The 18,005-nt window shown below is 35.2% G+C and overlaps 1 long non-coding RNA gene and 1 pseudogene across 2 annotated transcripts in view; one reads left to right on the forward strand and one right to left on the reverse strand.

Moving 5' to 3' along the window:
* Positions 1 to 447: 447 nt before the first annotated feature.
* LOC115301689 lies at positions 448 to 868 on the forward strand (annotated as a pseudogene).
* A 7,164-nt stretch (positions 869 to 8,032) lies between these two features.
* LOC115301690 overlaps positions 8,033 to 18,005 on the reverse strand; it is a 48,130-nt gene continuing 38,157 nt past the window's right edge. For both annotated transcript variants that reach the window (XR_003913243.1, XR_003913244.1), the window contains one exon: positions 8,033 to 8,279. This is a non-coding gene — a long non-coding RNA (uncharacterized LOC115301690). The remainder of the gene's footprint in view (positions 8,280 to 18,005) is intronic.

The following is an 18,005-nucleotide window of genomic DNA, read 5'->3' on the forward strand; positions in this document are numbered from 1 at the left end:
CATTATATTGTACCCCTGAAACTAATATAATACTGTATGTTAATTATACTTAAATAAAAATAAAAAGAAGTTAAAAAATAAATAAGTTGAAAAAATCTAAGAATTCCATATTATACTGGAGAGTGAAACTAATTCCATAGAAAATCTTAAAAATTATTATTCACATATCGTTTATTAACAGTAGGAAACAAATGATCAGTAGGAATTAACGTGAGTTCACTAAACATAAATCATGCATGTCTTACTTCATTTTTTTGTTGACAGATTTAGCCCATTTATGTAGCAGGTGATTTCTAGACACATATTCCAAGTTAGGCAAATTATCAATTAGATACAATCTTGGATGATATATTCATTAACAACAGAAAAAAATTAGTCAATTTCATTATAATTTGCTAATGGTTTGAATCGGTTGTATTAAAATATATTACACAGCTCCTTCCATCTCCAGCTACTGTAGGGAGAGGGGCTTCCACCATGTCTGCACACCTGCAATGGATGGTCATGCAGAACTGCTCCAGCTTCCTGATTAAGAGGAACAAACAGATGCACAGCACTTTGCCCCATAACCTAAAGGCATGCAACGCCTACTACGATGGGCTGATTCACTGCAAGACTATGGGCATGGAGCCCGCAGCTGGCCAACTGCAAAAGGGTGGTTGTCATGAGGTGGAGATCTGGCCAAAGAAAACCTGACACCTCCTACGTGTGGACCACCATCAAGAAGAATGCCCAAGACACTCTCAGCAGCATCCATCACAAGAAGAACAAGAACATGGCTGCCATTCACAGAGCCAGCGCCATCATACACAGCCAGAAGCCTGTGATGGTGAAAAGGAGGCAGGCCTGCACCATCAAGAGCTCCTGAACACCTTCCTCCACCTCCAGAACAATAACGGTGTCAACCACCTCGCAAAAAATATAGATAGATGATAGATAGATATCGGTAAGATCTGGAATGACATTTTTAAAGAAACAGGGTTCTGTTCTAGACTGCATTCTCATCAAATGTATCTAAGAAAAATATTGCATAAGTCTGGACTGAACAGAGAAAAGCAGTGGTGGCTAGAGGCCATGAGAATGTACCTCAAAGACCAACTACAAATGTCTAATTGACCAGGGGCTGAAATCTGTGTGTTTGCGCTGAAGGTATGTCTCCCAAGGCCTGCTCCCAATTAATAACTGAGCCTGGTAGGGATAGTGAAGCAAATGTGTTACTGGAAAATGTGGGACTCCCTGAGAGGTAATTTTGGTTTAAGGGCTCCCTAATGGCCTTGCTGAAACTTCCTTGTAATCCACAATTAGATCTCCAGTCAGATTGAGGGAAAATCTACTCAATTTGGCATCTGGGACATACACACAGGTCACTGAATTTCAGATCTCGGCTACCAAAAGAAAAAGAAATCATAGTTAGAATCCAGATTCTAAGTTTGATGTAATCCCAAGCTCTATTCAATGAGAAATGATAATAATACTATAAATGTAACTTCCTCAGAATTGAAGGGCATCAGTAGATTCAAATGGGAAAGAAAAGAGCTAACAAATTAGGAAGTTTTCAACGTCTTTGAGACTGTATTAGTCTAAAAGTAGTTTATATTTCTTTAAATCAATTTGTAAGGTCCCAGGAAATACAAAAAAAAAAAAAAAAAGGTTTGCTAGTGCTTTTGAGAAAACAATCATGCCCACATACATATACACCCCCACTGATTTAAAGAATTGAGCCTTTCTTTCTTTTTTCAGGAAATGTCAAGTTTCCCTTCTCCTTCCTCTCCTGTGCTGGGTGTAGTGGATGGCTCCTTCTATTGTGGGCCACCTTCTTGATGTGTATTAGTGTGGCTCACCTCCTGGTCTGTAGAGGTCTTTATCTTATTTTTTTATCTAACCTGGTAGAACGTGACTTTCCATTACTTACGTTTTTAGGAAAGACCAAAAGATAAGCTTTATTTTCTCATTCACAGATCTCCCTAGTGGGCTTGAACTGCCAGCTCTCCCGATGTATATGGATAACACTGGATGCAGTTTCAGCTCTAAGGCTAGGAGCCAGAAAAAGGTAATAAAAGAGATATTTAAAGAACCGCTGAGCAGACATTTGAAAATCCTAGATTGGAATTCAGGAGAAACTATGCCAATGGATATAGATTTAAGGATGGTCTGTGTTAAAACAATAACTGAAGAATCAGAAGAGATCCATTCAATGAGGGAAGAAGTGTGGAGAGAACAAAAGGCTGAGAATGAATCTTAGAAAATGCCAATGTGACCTGGGTTTGAGGACCTATTTGAGCCTCTCTCTGCAGTTCAGCCCTTAGACCTTTCCATGGTCTCTACTAGCTCCCTTTGTACTTCATTTCCTTCTTCCAGGCTTTGCAGAAGCTCCCACAGTCTCAGCCTTCTCCTTTTAGTAGTTTCTGGCACCATCCCAACTCCTGGAATTCTGTTCATGTCAGCTACACAGTAACATAGTCTCCTCAACTTTCCTGATATCCTTTGAAAATTATCTAGACCCTTCTCTCTATAGGGCCTTTCTCAGCAGTCACTATAATAAAGCACAAACATACACAGAAATACACACAACAGTACATGTTCACATATACACACACGTGGGAAATAAAAAATAAAAAGAATAAGAGACACAAGCCATTAAATGTAATTTTTAATCTCTAATTGAACAGGTAGGGGTAAATGGGTGCCTGTTTTTCTCCATTTAGCCCTAAATTTTCATTTTCCCCATTACACTTTCCTTCTTGCCTCATTCATTGTCTTAACCCCTCTTCAGGAGACACCATTTCAGAAGTTCTCTTATGCTTACTTAATTAACACAGTATTTTTCAAACTCTCTTATCCATGATCCATAGTAAGAAATACACTCTATATCATTGCTCAGCAAACACATAGCTAAGTGTATGTGCATGTGTTTGAAATAATTCCTATCCTTACTGCAACAAATACTATTTTTCTTCTACCTCTCCACCCCCGCGTTGTTGGTTATTACCTACTAAACTAATTCCATGACCATCTATTGAACCTAGAGTAGAGCCGTGTTTTGAAAAATCCTGATTCAGAGACGACAATCATGCTTGAAGATAAAACACATGGAGAAGTAAAAATGTTCCCTTTTCCTCAAAGGGGTTATTTGCATTTCCCTAGACCTGGTAGCCCTCATCCACAAGTCCTCTGCTCAGTTTAGCACTTTCCTATATTTGCTCACATTTTCAGCATTGTCCCACATTTACTCATATTAAGTCTAGGGGGAAAGGGTTGAAACTCTGGGAAGAGATATTCCTAATTGCAAGGGCACAGGAAGAGGCCATAGAGTAATAGCACTTACCTCCTCTCTTTTCTCAAATGTCATTTCCTCTGTGAGGTCTTCTGTGGACATTGCATCTAAAATCCAGATTTACTAATGCATATACCCCTATTCTCCATCAATATTTGTTTTTCCTTGGCAGCTGACAATAATATTTTATATATTTAAAATACCTATATAATTTATTATCTGTTTCTCTACCATCATATTAACTCTAAAGGAATAGATGTAAAGAACCAGAGTGTTTTTCTGGAGAAAAACTTAGAAGCAGAGTAAGAAAAACCAAAAATTCTCCCTGAGCTCTCATTATCCAGAAGAACTGTGCCTAGGCCAAGGGTGGCTAGATTGCAGGCCCTTTAGCAAACATGCGGCAGAGAAGACCCCTTATCCCCACAGCGCTCTACACAGTTATAGGCACAGGGAGAGAAAACAGCTTTGAGTGTAACAAAGGAAAGTTCTATTCAAGAAAACAGGCTTCTAACTTTCTCTTGAAACCTACTAATGATTTTAAGGGAAACTTTTAAGGGAAAAGACACGATCAGACTTGTCTTTTAGAATATATACTTTATTATAGTGTGAAGTTGGTTAGACTAGCTATTAGCAGTTCCTCTTGTCACTCTTTCTACCTTCTGAGAAATTGGCTAAGGTTTCTTCAGGTTAAGGAATTTGGCTGGTCGAGTCCTCAATAAATCTTAGTAGTTCAGGGAGACACTTGGCTCCATTAGTTCTAAAGACTATGTACTTGAGTGTTGTCAATGCAGTCATTATGTTGAAGGCAGAGAGAAGAGAGATTACAATATAATTTTGTGTACTTTATGCCAATTTTTAAAATTGTAATAGACAAATCAGGAAAAACTATTTTTCACCTTGTAACTGTAAGGAGCCTAATCAAAAATGTTTGCTATCTGGTATAATTTGTTTTTTACAAGAATTTAATAAAATATGATTCCTTTCTATAAGGACTCTAAAGTATTAAAACACAGTAAAACCTTTTCTGTCTCTTATAGTGATTAGGAATTTTATTAGAACCTTGCATTTCTTAAATCTCATTTCTAGATCAGTACTATTTACTAGGGAAAGAATGCCAGGTACAAGTACATATGTAATTTAAAACTTTTGCAAACTACATTAAAAAAAGAAAACAGGTCAAGTTAATTTAATAATATCTTTATTCATACTAGTTTATCTAAAATATATCTATTTCAACATGTAATATAAATTATTAAATGAGATATTTTGCATTCCTTTTTTATAATAGACTTCAAAATCTGGTATTATGTACTTAACATGTATAGCATGTCTTAATTCAGAATAGCAGCATTTTAAGTGCCTAGTGGCTAGTGGTTACCATATTGGAAAGGCATATTTCTAGATCTTTTTTGAGAGAAACATTGATAAATTCAGAGCAGGAATGAATGTTTACTGAGTACCTACTGCCAGCCTGACTGTACCAGCGATTTTACATCGATTTAAAATTTAATACTCATAGAAACATGTGAGGCAGTTCTCATTATACTCATATACTACCACTCGGAGGTGTAACAAACTTATCAGAAGTCATTCAACTAATAATTGTAGCTGGCACCAAGATATCCTCTGTCCTTCCCTCTTTTCTTCCTCAAAGCAGATGCCTAAGCTATAGTAAATATTACCATACGCCTAAATTATTAACTCTTAAGGCAAGGGAAGAGGAAACTGTATTCATTTTCATTATTATTTCTTTATTATTAGTATGTATACACTACCATGATATCACCAAAAAAATGTAAATCTGGATTCACTGACTAGTATTATTTCAAGACATGTTTTTCACAGAGATCGTAAATTTGGAATCTCTAAAATGATATCTAAAGCTTGTCAGCTTCTGTCATTATCAGATCAGTCTTTTTACAAACTGAATTTCTTGGTCTTGGTTGTGAAAGGCATGTGAATATCACAGTGTCAAGGTCTGACATGGCTGAAGAAAATATGTTTGTCCTGATTTGCCGTGCATGAAAATATTAATCCCACAACATGTAGGCCTATATTTACAAGCCATTGCAAATTGATGCTCTGCATATTTTGGTCACAGATAATTCTAACATAGTTGAATGTGAAATTGGCCATGCAGTATTAGGAAGATAAAAACATAATTGTACTTATTTTGTTGTTTGAATTTGATATATCCTACTAGTTGAGAATTGCTTTATTTTGATAACTTGCCAGTGATAAAAAAAAAAGTTTTAAAAAGTGTATAAAATGTTCTGTGCTGTCTGATTGAAAGATAAGAACATAATTTCTTTCAAGAGTATAAAACTTTAGATGCCATTATTGTAAACGAATACAGAAAAGAAGCTATTTTTGAAATAAAGATTGATTTAGTCCTATAGAAAAATGACACATGCATCATAACAGATATGCAAAGATAATTTTATAAAAACATTCTCTCAAATCAGGAAAAAGTTAAAGTTTTATCTGCAATTTCAGCAAAACTTCAATACAGTATACATATATATTAGATAGAAAATTAAAATAAATTAAAACCAGAAAGAAAGATCTCTACTTTTGATAATAGTATATCATTGACTAATGTATAATTCATTTACTTTTATTGGTGAACAGGAATTTACTTTTCCTTGAAAACACTACTTATTTTCTTTGGCTTCTTTTTAAAATTTTGATTATTTAAATATTTTTGATGTATTGAAATAATGTTATCTGTAAATAACGTGGATGTTGGCGAGGATGTAGAGAAACAGGAACCCTCTGCACTGTTGGTGGGAATGTAAACTGGTGCAGCCACTGTGGAAAACAGTATGGAGGTTCCTCAAAAAATTAAAAATAGAACAACCCTATGATCCAGCAATAGCACTACTAAGAATTTATCCAAAAAATACAGGAGTGCTGATTCATAGGGGCACAAGTACTCCAATGTTTATAGCAGCACTTTCAACAGTAGCCAAGTTTATGGAAAGAGCCCAAATGTCCATCAAATGTTTATTTAATTTTAAGAGAGAGATAGACAGACAGGGTGTGAGTGAGGGAGGGACAGAGAGAGGGAGACGCAGGCTTCAGGCTCTGAGCTATCAGCACGGGGCCCAACGCATGGCTCAATCCTACAAACCGAAAGGTAGGTTTGACCTGAACCGAAGTTGGCCGCTTAACCAACTGAGTGACCCAGGTGCCCTGGTTGATGGCCAGTTTTTGTCATGAAAATTAGATAATACAGAATATGACATAACTATAAATGTTTATTTCATATAAAGTATTTTATATATAGTATTTTATATTTTATATAAAGTATTTTAAATCAAATCATAATGCAGAATAAAGTATTGAAATTTTATTTTAAAATTGTATGTATTTTGATTTACATTTATAAGAAAATCCTGATTCACATAGAAAATTAGTTCTAAAAAATTTTTTTTTAAAAAAGAAAATTAGTTCTAAAAGCAACAGTTTTGAATGGCATGCCTTGCAATTTCATGACCCATTTGATTATGACTGATCCACAACTATGAAAGAAGATTTAGAGGTAATCATACCAAAGTTGAATTATGACAAGTTATAACATAATAATGGTTAAGAACATAACTTTTGAAGTCTGAAAGACCTGAGCCTAAAGTGTTGCCTCCCCCATGTACTTACTGTTTGATCTTGACCTCTTTAAACCTTTTTATTGAGATAAAAATTAGAAATACTAATCATATCTACCCCATAGGATATTCAGTCAGATGACATTTACCAGTGGATTAGCTTAAAATACGGTGCATAATTAGAGCCATGTTAATTTTGAAAGACTATGGGTAAATGGGCTCAAACAAATTTAAAGTTTCATAACGAAATATTCAGTTGTGCCATTTTTAAAAATTTGAATGACATGCTAAATTTTGTTAAATTTTCCTTCAAGATTTTGAAACAAATATCTTCTTTCTACAGCAAGTGATATAAAAGGTAATAAATGCCCTTCTATTCACACACAATATAAAAACAAGTAAATGGAGAGCTCTGAAATATTTGTTCTCGTGTCCAATTGAATTGTAAAGATTTCATGTATGTCAGCCTATGAACTAATTAGTCAGGTAACTTGTATGCACATTCTTGTCATCTCTTAGCTTTATTTTCAGACAATGCACTAATTGTATTTTCCTAGCTGCCTGCTAATCTAATACAATTGTTGCAATATAATAGAATGTCATTTAATAAGTGCATTTTCAGCATCAGATTCAAGTTGTGTTTGCATACATGTTTGATAACATTAAGCTGTTTCATTTATTCTGAAAGAATTTGAAAGCTTTAGTTTTATACTCACTTTGTTTTGTTTCAAATGTTGTAACTTGGCCGAGATTGTACAATTCTTTTCAAAATTTCACTGATAAACACAGAGGATTTGAGTAATTTTTATTCCCATAAAAAGATCCCCAACAAAAATAACTTTAACTTTCTTGTCATATTTTTTCTTTAAATTTATAGTGATTTTGTAGAATAATTTCTGGCATAATATATAATGGCATAACATTTAATATAATATGTTATTTCATCTTAAGCCAGATCAATCTCATCACTAGATTCTTTCCTTCTTTTCAGTTTTACCAATAATTTTAGTTTTTAAGAGTAATTATATTTCATTTGAAAAAAATAATTAAAAAGTTATGAAAAAATATAAAGCTTATAATAACACTATTACAAATAATCATAGAGAAATCTAAAATTTAAAGTAAGTGCTAAAACAATTTCAATACCATGTGTATTAGAGTCCTCCAAAATCAATAGGGTGATTTATAGACATATGTGAGAGAGAGAGAGGAAGAGAGGAAGAGAAAGAGAGATTATAAGGAATTGACTTGAGTGATTATAGAGACTGACAATTCCAGTGTCTACAGGGTAAGCTGGCAAGGTTGAGATCCAGGAGACTGGACAGCGTCATTCCGGTGTGAAGGCAGGCAGGCCAGAGTCCCAGGAAGAGCCTATGTTTCAGTCTGAGTCGGGCTTTCGGCTAATTGAATGATATCCGCACAGATTACAGATGATCTGCTTTCCTCATTCTGCCCACTTAAATGTATTACATCCATAAACACCCTCACAAAAACACCCAAGATAATGTTTGACCAAATATCTGGGCACCGTATGGCCCAGTGAACCTGACACATAAAATTAATCATCACACCATATTATACACAGAGTTTACTATATCATTATTCACCAGGCCACAACAAAATATTGCCCTGTGATTTGAGCCTGCACTCATAGATATGCCTAATCCTCACCTGGCATTAAATTCAGTGCAAAAATATACATGCATGCTATCATAGTTTTCTCCCTTCCACAGTTTACAATTCTTGGCATGCAGGGGTCTGAATCTTTTTGGTACCAGTGTAGCATTAAATTATATTGCAATGACTCAATGAAAAGTTTCAAATATATGCGCAGAGATGACAGAGCAAGCTTTTTCTGATACACATAAAAAACGAGTTAACCTGGCAAAGCAAGTTAACTAATGGTCTCTGACATTTTGAATCCTGCATACAACATCCTTGATATATTGTGCTGCTTTATTTTATAGTTGAAGTTATTATCTATTAAATTTTTTACTAATTTTTTACAAAATCTGAATCATTGAACTAATTTCTAGCAGCCACTTTTTGTTCTTACTTTTGGGTCACAGATCATTACTTGAGAAAGTAGCACATTGTTACTCTCTAACATTCTGTAAAATGTCTATGAGACCATCTGGAAGGGAAGAATTTTCCACTTAATAATAAGGAACAAGCATAGTTTAAATTCAGGTAGGGGAATTTAAATAATTCTCCACTGATAGTTTGGGATTAAAAATAAGTACCTGTCTGGAATTCTCTCCTTTTCCTTACCTATTTCTGTTTTTCCTCCAATAGTTGGGTTTCTGGGTATATCTGGTAAAATCACTGTGCCAGATCAGCTGTCATTCTGGAGCCCTCTCTGCTCGTTAACTTTCTGGCTCCATACCCTATATTGGTAAGCAGAGTGCTTCTGGACATGTGTGTGTTTTGCCATTTTAGTGACCTTCAAAAGCACATTGATAGAAGCTTTTTTTTTTTTTTTTTTGGTCTCCCTTTAGAACACAAATTACATTCTTATTTGCCCACCATATTTTTGGCCTTTGATTCTTAACTTATGTCCTGAGTGAAATTCAATGAGACCTCCAACCTAGAAGGTCTCATTGCATTTTACTTAGAATCAAATCTGTTTGACATCTAACCCAGAACAAGGGTTCTTATCCCTGGGCACCTTGTATATGTATGCAAAATTTTATATGTATGTGCATGTATACACATTTTCCTAGGTAGAGAGTGTACTGTTCACTGAGTCTTAACTATGTTCTTCACCCCAAATAGGTAAAGTCACTGAGTGATTAGGAAGAGCCAAGATTCACATTTTGGTATTATGATTCTCCAGGGTTCTCCAGAAAACAGAACGTGCGTAGATATATATATGTGAGAGTGAGTTGGAAGAGGAATTTTAAGCAATTGGCTCATGCAGTACAGATAGCAAGACTGAAATTTACAAGGCAGGCTGTCATGATGGAAATTCTGGCAAGAGTTGATGATGCAATCTTGAGTTCAAAGGCAGTCTGGAAGAATTCCTTTTCTTTGGGGGACCTCAGTCTTTTCTCCTAATGGCTGCAACTGATTGGATAAGGCCCACCCATATTATGAGAGTGATTTCTTGACTCAAAATATACTGATTTAAATGTCAATCACAATGCTGAAAACAAACTGAGGGTTGAAGGGGAAGGGAAAGGGGGAAAAGAGGTGGTGGTGATGGAGGAGGGCACTTGTGGGGAAGAGCACTGGGTGTTATATGGAAACCAATTTGACAATAAACTATTTTTAAAAAAATAAAAATAAAATAATTGTCAATCACAGGGGCGCCTGGGTGGATCAGTCAGTTAAGCTTTGGCTCAGGTCATGATCTCACAGTTCGTGGGTTCAAGCCCTGCATCGGGCTCTGTGGACAGCTCAGAGCCTGGAGCCTGCTTCAGATTCTGTGTCTCCCTCTCTCTCTGACCCTCCCCTGCTCGTGCTGTCTCTCTCTGTCTCTCATAAAAAAAAAAACAAAACATTAAAAATGTCAATCACATTTGAAAAATGCCTTTATAGCAACATCTAAAAGGGTATTTAATAAAAAATTGGATGCCGCGGCCTAACCAAGTTGACCATACAAAATTAACCATCAAACTTTTTATGCGCAATGGCATCTTCTGAGTACTCTCTTTTGATAGTAGTAGTCTGACTCACAATAAACATTCACTAAATGTTAGCTTTGTATTTTCACTTTTCAGCCTGCTCTTTGGCTTCAGATCTGAGAAGGGCCACCTACCATACCTTGGCTAAGAGCAGAACGGACTACAATTTCTTATCCTAACTGTTCTCCAAAAGCTTGTCTGAACCTTCTTACCTCTGTGCAAGGATATCTTGCATGCTGTGAAACCTGTTTCCTAATGGGTCAAGTCGATAAGATGAACTAGTCAAGTTGAAAGATAAGGAGACAGGAAAAAACAAATAAACAAGCAAACCAACAAAAGACAGTGCCCATAATAAAAAATCAGTAGTGTAAGGAGAAAACAGAGAAACAAATTTAGAGGTAAATCTTTGCCTTTGCCCTCCAAGTTACTAACTGATATGCTTCTTGAAATAGGACAAAGTCATAGAATCATGAAGACTCAGTTTCCTAAAAATGTATACTGCCTAAACTTAAACTGGCTAATCACCTATTTAGCAATCGTGTCTTTAATTTACTGTTTATTTCCTATGAAAATAATTCTTAAGGTCAGGAGGAGGGAAGTTAGGAGGAGAGAGATTATATTGGAAACAATTTTCCTCAAGATGAGTATATACTATCTTTGGAGGACCTGCTCTCCCTGGGGAAAATACCTGTAGTAATCACTGTTACAGATAAGGGAACATCATATTCCTCAGAGATGATACGCTGACAAATATTTGAGACTACCGCTGTAGAATCATTGAAGTGTTTATAGCTGGAAAAAGCCTCAAAGCTCATAACGCCCAATCACATCATTTAACAATGAAATTATGATGTGTCAAAGGGATTCAGAGCCTTGCCATAATCACTCAGCTGTAAGAGCTATTTCAAACCTTTTCCATTTTTTCAAGCTTCTCTTGGCTGCTCTCGTCTCCCTGTCCTTGTCTCCTGAATGTTCGCCTCAAAGCCTTAACACCTGTAGCCTTTACAGCCTAAATTAAAACTATTATTTTCATTCTACCTTAGCTCAGCTGTTTCTTGATATTCATTTCTTATCTTCTCCTATGCCTAAGAAAAAACTCACCACTTTCCTTGTCAAAGCTAATCCCACTGAATGATCTGGGTTTTTCTTCTCCCCATCCCTAAGACCTGAGAACTTTGACATGTGATCTGAGGATACCAGCACCTGAAATATCTTTTTACTTATTTAAAGTTCTATTTTCTGGTCTCCACTTTGATATTACTGAATCAGAATTTTTGAAATGAGACCCATTTCAGAAGAATCGCCATCTTTACTCAAACTCTCTAGATACTGATGCATACCAAATATTTGAGAAACATTGCTCTCGATAATGTTCATCAAAAATTACCTTTTCCTCTAACTCATGCAGAAGTTTCCTCTTAGTTGTCTCTGATATTTGACTCCCATTCCTCAAGATGGTCTACAAATTTCACTCAGGGATTACTTATAACACCCTAAATAGCATTAAAATGATCTTTTCCCATTTCTATTATTCCTGACCTCTTCACACCATAAAAGAATACATCATAAACCATGGAACTTCTGAAGTTTCAAAATTTGGAAAAAGATAAGGGAAAGAAAATGATAATGTGAGCAGGTGGCTTATGTGTTATTCCAGACAATGAAGCTGTGCTCCAAAACAGGCATCAGACGGGATACTTCACCCCACCATCATCTCAGTAGGTCCTGCATAGTGTGAGCTACTTGCCCACTGAGTGTAAGTCCAGTGTTGAAAATTGTCTTTTACATGCAATATAGTCCCTGCATGAAATTCAGCTATGTCTTATGGAGCTTAGAGGGAAGGAAGGAAGGAAAGGAGGGAGGGAGACAGGATCTATTCCAATTTGTGGAAGAAAAAAATGTCTTCCGTTGAATTTTTATAGAAAAACTATGTGTCAGTATCTAATATGGCACATTTGTAAAGTAGTTTTGACTTCATGTCATTTTCAACTTATGCCATGAATTAGGAATCATAGTAGATACCATAGATAAGATGGATATTCACTCCATAACTAACTATACTCTTTATTAAACCACTTCCTTCCATAGCCTCAACAAGGTATTCTCATCTAGATTTTCTTTTGTCTTACTATTCATTCTTGGATCTTTCTGATTCCTTTCCCTAAAAATGAAGGCATTTTAAAGCCCTTCCTTCTTCCTTCTCCCTTTTTCCTTTACTTTTTTCTAGCTTCTTCTACCATGGTCCCAACTGTAGAACAAGGCTGTCATTTAGTTTCTGAATTAACTCCCGCCAAGGGCAGAAGTCTTCTAAGAGCACCAACTCTACCAATATAAGTAGCTTTGAAATAAAGTCCTAGTTCCTAGGTAGTGGAACTTAGTGACCCAGTCACAAATGTCAAAATGCTGTATTGCTCCTCCAAGTTTCCTTGCTATCTTTCAGATCCATTGCTTTTTTACTTGAGAATAAATTGCTAGTACCTAGGTCATCTGGAAGTGATAAGAAATCTCTGTTCCCTCCTATGTTGACCTTGTCCACAGGTTTAATTTCTGTCTTGAATCTTATTGGATGGACTGATTTTTGGCCTATGCTTCCTGTGAGACACTATTAGCTTCTCTAGTTTTAAGTTCTATCAAATAGTGAAGCTGAGAAACGGACAGTGTGGCAGATGAGATGGACAATAATCTAGACACAGTGTTCCAGTGGATCCAGGTATAGACACTATGGGAGCGGAAAGGAAAAGAAATGGAGGAATGAGGAACTTTATGGAAAGCTCTTATTTTGCAAGAGGTTAGCCTTTAAGGCACTTTTCATTTCAAAACTACTATCCAATATTAGACTGAACTTTAATAGTAACTTTTACAATTTATGAAATGTTCTCACTTTTATTCAGGAAAGCACACATTTCTATGTTTGAAAATGTCAAAGAATCACTATGAAATTAGTTCTAATCGGATCCTTGCCATTAGTGAAGTGTGAATTCAGCAGCATTCAGAGGAAATGGTTTCCTGAACATAAAAGTTAATCTATCATGTTAAAAGATCATTGAAAACACTATTTTATGAGCCAAATTGATGGTAGCTGTATTAAGCAAAATATATTTGCAAAGGAAATTTTTAAGAAGTATATCATTATTTCTATTAGATGAAACTGTATTCATGTCTCCACTCATACATAAGTAGTCAAAATTATAGAATATTTTATAGTTGGGAAGAATTTAATTATGAAGTCCAGCACTTTCATCTTATAGATAAAAGTACCAAGGCCTAGTAAAAGTAGACTAAATAACATATCTAACATCTAGCTACTGGCATTACTAACTCTAGTGCTCTTCTCCAACGCCATTTCATTTATGCAACAGCTGTCTATTGAATACCTTCTTTGTATATTGGAGCAATGATAAATGGAAGGACTCTACTCTCCCCAAGCCCATAGTACAAAGTGGAAATCACACAACCCAAATATCAACTCCTTCAACCACAGGTTACCAAAATCCCCTTAATATTTAAATGAACTCACTCAAGCTCCTGTCATGTGTATTTTGGAAATCATAGCCTTCTTTCCAAACTATTGGCTTTGCTGGAGGTTCATGTTTCTCCTCCTAAACTTGCAATTTCCTGCTTTTGATGAATTGTCATCTTTATGTTTCATCTTTTCCAAAGTCCCCAAAAATGCAAGACCTTAATATTTATCTTCATTTCCTAAAAAGGTGTGTACACTTATACCATTGAATGGGTATTAAATGAGAACTGTAGTCTTAGGATCCATTGGTTGTAACAAAAAAATAAAAATTAAAAACCTCAAATAGTACTAAACCATTCATTCAGTAAGCCGTGCTTTGTTGGTCCAAGCATGGGGAATTACTAATAATAGTCAAAAATCCCTGCTTTTGGGGAGATGAATTTTTCTTGGGCAACAGATAAGCAAGCAAGTAAATATATATGTATGTACAGTGATTCTACTAGAGATAAGATTAGGGGAGAGAATGGGCACAAGATATAGTTCATCTTTTATTTATTTATTTCAGTTCATCTGTTAGATAGGGGAGACAAGGAAGAACTTATTGAAAAGGTGGCATTTGAAAAGAAACTGAAGGAATTGAGGAAGTGAGCCATGAGAACATCTGAAAGACAGGAGTTCTAGGCTGAAGAAACAGCAGCAGTGAGACACGAAATTTGGTGTGTTTGAAGAAAAGTAAGGAAGTCAGGGTGAGAGACCAGGAAAGGAATATATGAGGTCTGGAAGATAACTGACATCCATATCAGAGAGCTTTTTAGGACAAGTATATGTATGTGGGCTTATACTGACAGTGGAAATGTATGCCTAAAGACTGACTTGGTTAAACTTACATTTATAGAGAATCACTATGTTTATTGAATAGGAAATAGGATGGCAAGAGTAGAAATAGAGAGGCATTTGGGAGCCCATGGTTATAAATCAGGAAAGAGATAATATAGGTTTAGATTAGGGTAATAATAACAGAAATAGTAAAATGGTGAGATTCTGGATATATTTTGATGAAAAAGCTGACAAAATTTGCTAATGGAATACATATGGGTTATAAAAGAAAAAAGGGAACAACTGGGAGGAAAGAAATCATTTAATAGAATTAGTTAAAAAAAAGTGATATCAATAGAAAAATTAGTAATGAATCTATTGTGTTTCTACCCACAAATAATAAACAAACACAAAGTAAACTAAGAAAACAATCCCATTTACAAATGCATCAAAAAGAATAAAATATTTAGGAATATATTTAACCAAGAGGTGAAAATCTTGTGGTCTAATAACTATAAGACACTGATGAAAAAAATTGAAAACAGCACAAATAAATAGAAAGATATACCATACTCATGGATTGGGAAAATTAATATTATTAAAATATCAATGCTACCTAACATCTACAAATGCAATACAATCACTATCAAGACATCAATGATATTTTTCACAAAACTAGAACAAACAATCCCCAAATTTGTAGAAAACCACAAAGACCCTGAAGAGCCAAGCAGTCTTGAGGAGAATTAAAGCTACCGGTATCATGCCCCCAGATTTCAAACTATACTACAATGCAATAGTAATCAAATCAGTATAGTACTGGCACAAAAACAAACGCTTAATCAATGGAACAGAATAGAGAGCCCAGGAATAACCCATGCATATATGATCAATACAATAAAGGGGGCAAAAATAGACAATGGAGAGATGACAGTCTCTTCAATAAATGGTGTTGGGAAAACTGGACAGCTATATGCAAAAGAATGAAAGTGAACTACTTTCTTAAACCATAAACAAAAATAATGAATTAAAAACTTAAATCCAAAACCTGAAATCATGAAACTCCTAAAAGAAAATATAGTCACTAAGCCCTCTGACATTGATTTTACTGATAGCTTTTGTATTTGCCTTCTCAGGCAAAAACAACAAAAGCAAAAATAAACGAATAGGACCACATCAAACCAAAACACTTTGGCATAGCGAAGGAAACCATCAACAAAACAAAAAGGCAACCAAATAAATAGGTAAATATATTCACAAATGATATAGACAAAAGCATATTTAAACATATATAAACATATTTAACATTCAAAATATATAAAGAACTCACACAATATCAAAAAGCAAACAATGCAACTTAAAAAACAGGCAGAGAACCTGAATAGATATTTTTACAAGGAAGACATACAGAAGGCCAACAGGCACATAAAGAAATGTTCAACATTACTAACCATCAGGTAGATGTAAATCAAAACTATAAAGAGATGTCACTTTACACCTGTCAAATGGCTATTATCAAAAAGATAAGAAGTAACAACTGTTATCAAGGCTGTGAAGAAAAGGGGACTCTCAGCTCCTGTTGATTGCAATGTAAATTGGCACAGTCACTATGGAAAACAATATAAAAATTGTTTAAAATATTAAAAATAGAACTACCATACAATCCATCAATTCCACTGCTGGGTATTTATCTGAAGAAAATGAACACACTAATTTGAAAAGACATATTCACTCTATGTTCATTGCAACTTTATGGCCAAGACATGGAAGCAACCTAAATGTCCACTATATAATGAAATATTATTGAGTCGTAAACAAGAATGAAATCTTGCCATTTGTGACAACATGGATAGACCTAGAAGATATTATGCAAAGTTAAATAAGCCAAACAGAGGAGATAATACCATATTTTTTCTTTTTTTTTCATTTTTCATATGTGTGGAATTTAAGAAAACAAAACAAATGAATATACAAAGCAAAACAGAAACAGACTGATACAAAAATTAACTAATGGCTGCCAGAAAGGAGGTTAGGTAGGGGGTTGGAAAAAATAGGTGAAAGCTTTTAAGAGGTATTCTCAGGGGTGCCTGGGCGGCTCAGTCGGTTAAGCATCGGACTCTTGATTTCAGCTTAGGTCATGATCTCATGTCAATGTTCATGAGTTCAAGTCCAGAGTCAGTGTCTGCGCTGAGAGCATGAAATCTGCTCTCCCTCTGCCCAACATGTGCATGCTTTTTCTCTTTTACTCCCTCTTTCTCTCTCAAAAGAAATAAATAAACTTAAAAATAAAAGGAGCTACAGTCTATAAAGAAGACAAAAGGATGTAGTATACAGCATAGGGAATATAGTCATTAATATTGTAACAACTTTGCATGAAGACACTTGGTAAATAGACTTACTATGGTGACCATTTCATAATGCATACAAATGTTGAATCACTATGTTGTACACTTGAAACCAATACATTACTGTATATCAATTATCCAATTAATTAAATCAATAAATAAACGTTATAGATAATGCCATAGGAGAAGTTTATTTGGAAGGGAGGGGGCAGGAATCAAGAGTTTGGTTTCATTCAATAAATGAGATTCACTGGATCATCTAAATAGAAATCTAGACGAGAGATTTGGAAGGCTTCAAGATCACTGTTTATAGGTCATTTGATCTTAGTTAGTAACTAAATCAAGACACCGAAGACTTATCTTTTCCTTTCCATTATTCAATCTGTTATTCACAGTGGCAATCTTCCTAAGGATGGGTCCCCATGTGATCAAAGGATACTGCTGTCAGAAATTGAAACTCTGTTTCCACATGCAGTAGGACAGGCAGGGCAATTCTCACAACTATTAGACACAGAGTCTTGAGGCTCTGGTGAAGAGATCTTTCCTAAATCAACTCCTGTGCCTCAGAAAATGTCCTGAAATGTGTTGATTGGATTAAGCCTACATTACTTTCAAACTAATCACTGTTTAAACAGTAATACAGGATTACTGGATTGTTTAGTCCAATTTGCTGTCATTATTGAAGGAAGAAGAAAGGTTAATCCTGCCTACACCAAATGGTTGCTACATAATCAGGGAAGAGTGGAAGAGATGTTGTCAAGACAGACACAATGACCACTATAAATGCACAGAAAAGCAAATGACCTAATATTAAATATTGGATACAACCTTTCTTACAATCCCTTTGGTAATTCCCATTCTGAGGAAATATCACTGTGT

This window comes from Suricata suricatta, chromosome 9 (genome assembly GCF_006229205.1).
Source record: "Suricata suricatta isolate VVHF042 chromosome 9, meerkat_22Aug2017_6uvM2_HiC, whole genome shotgun sequence".
Classification (NCBI taxonomy): domain Eukaryota; kingdom Metazoa; phylum Chordata; class Mammalia; order Carnivora; family Herpestidae; genus Suricata; species Suricata suricatta.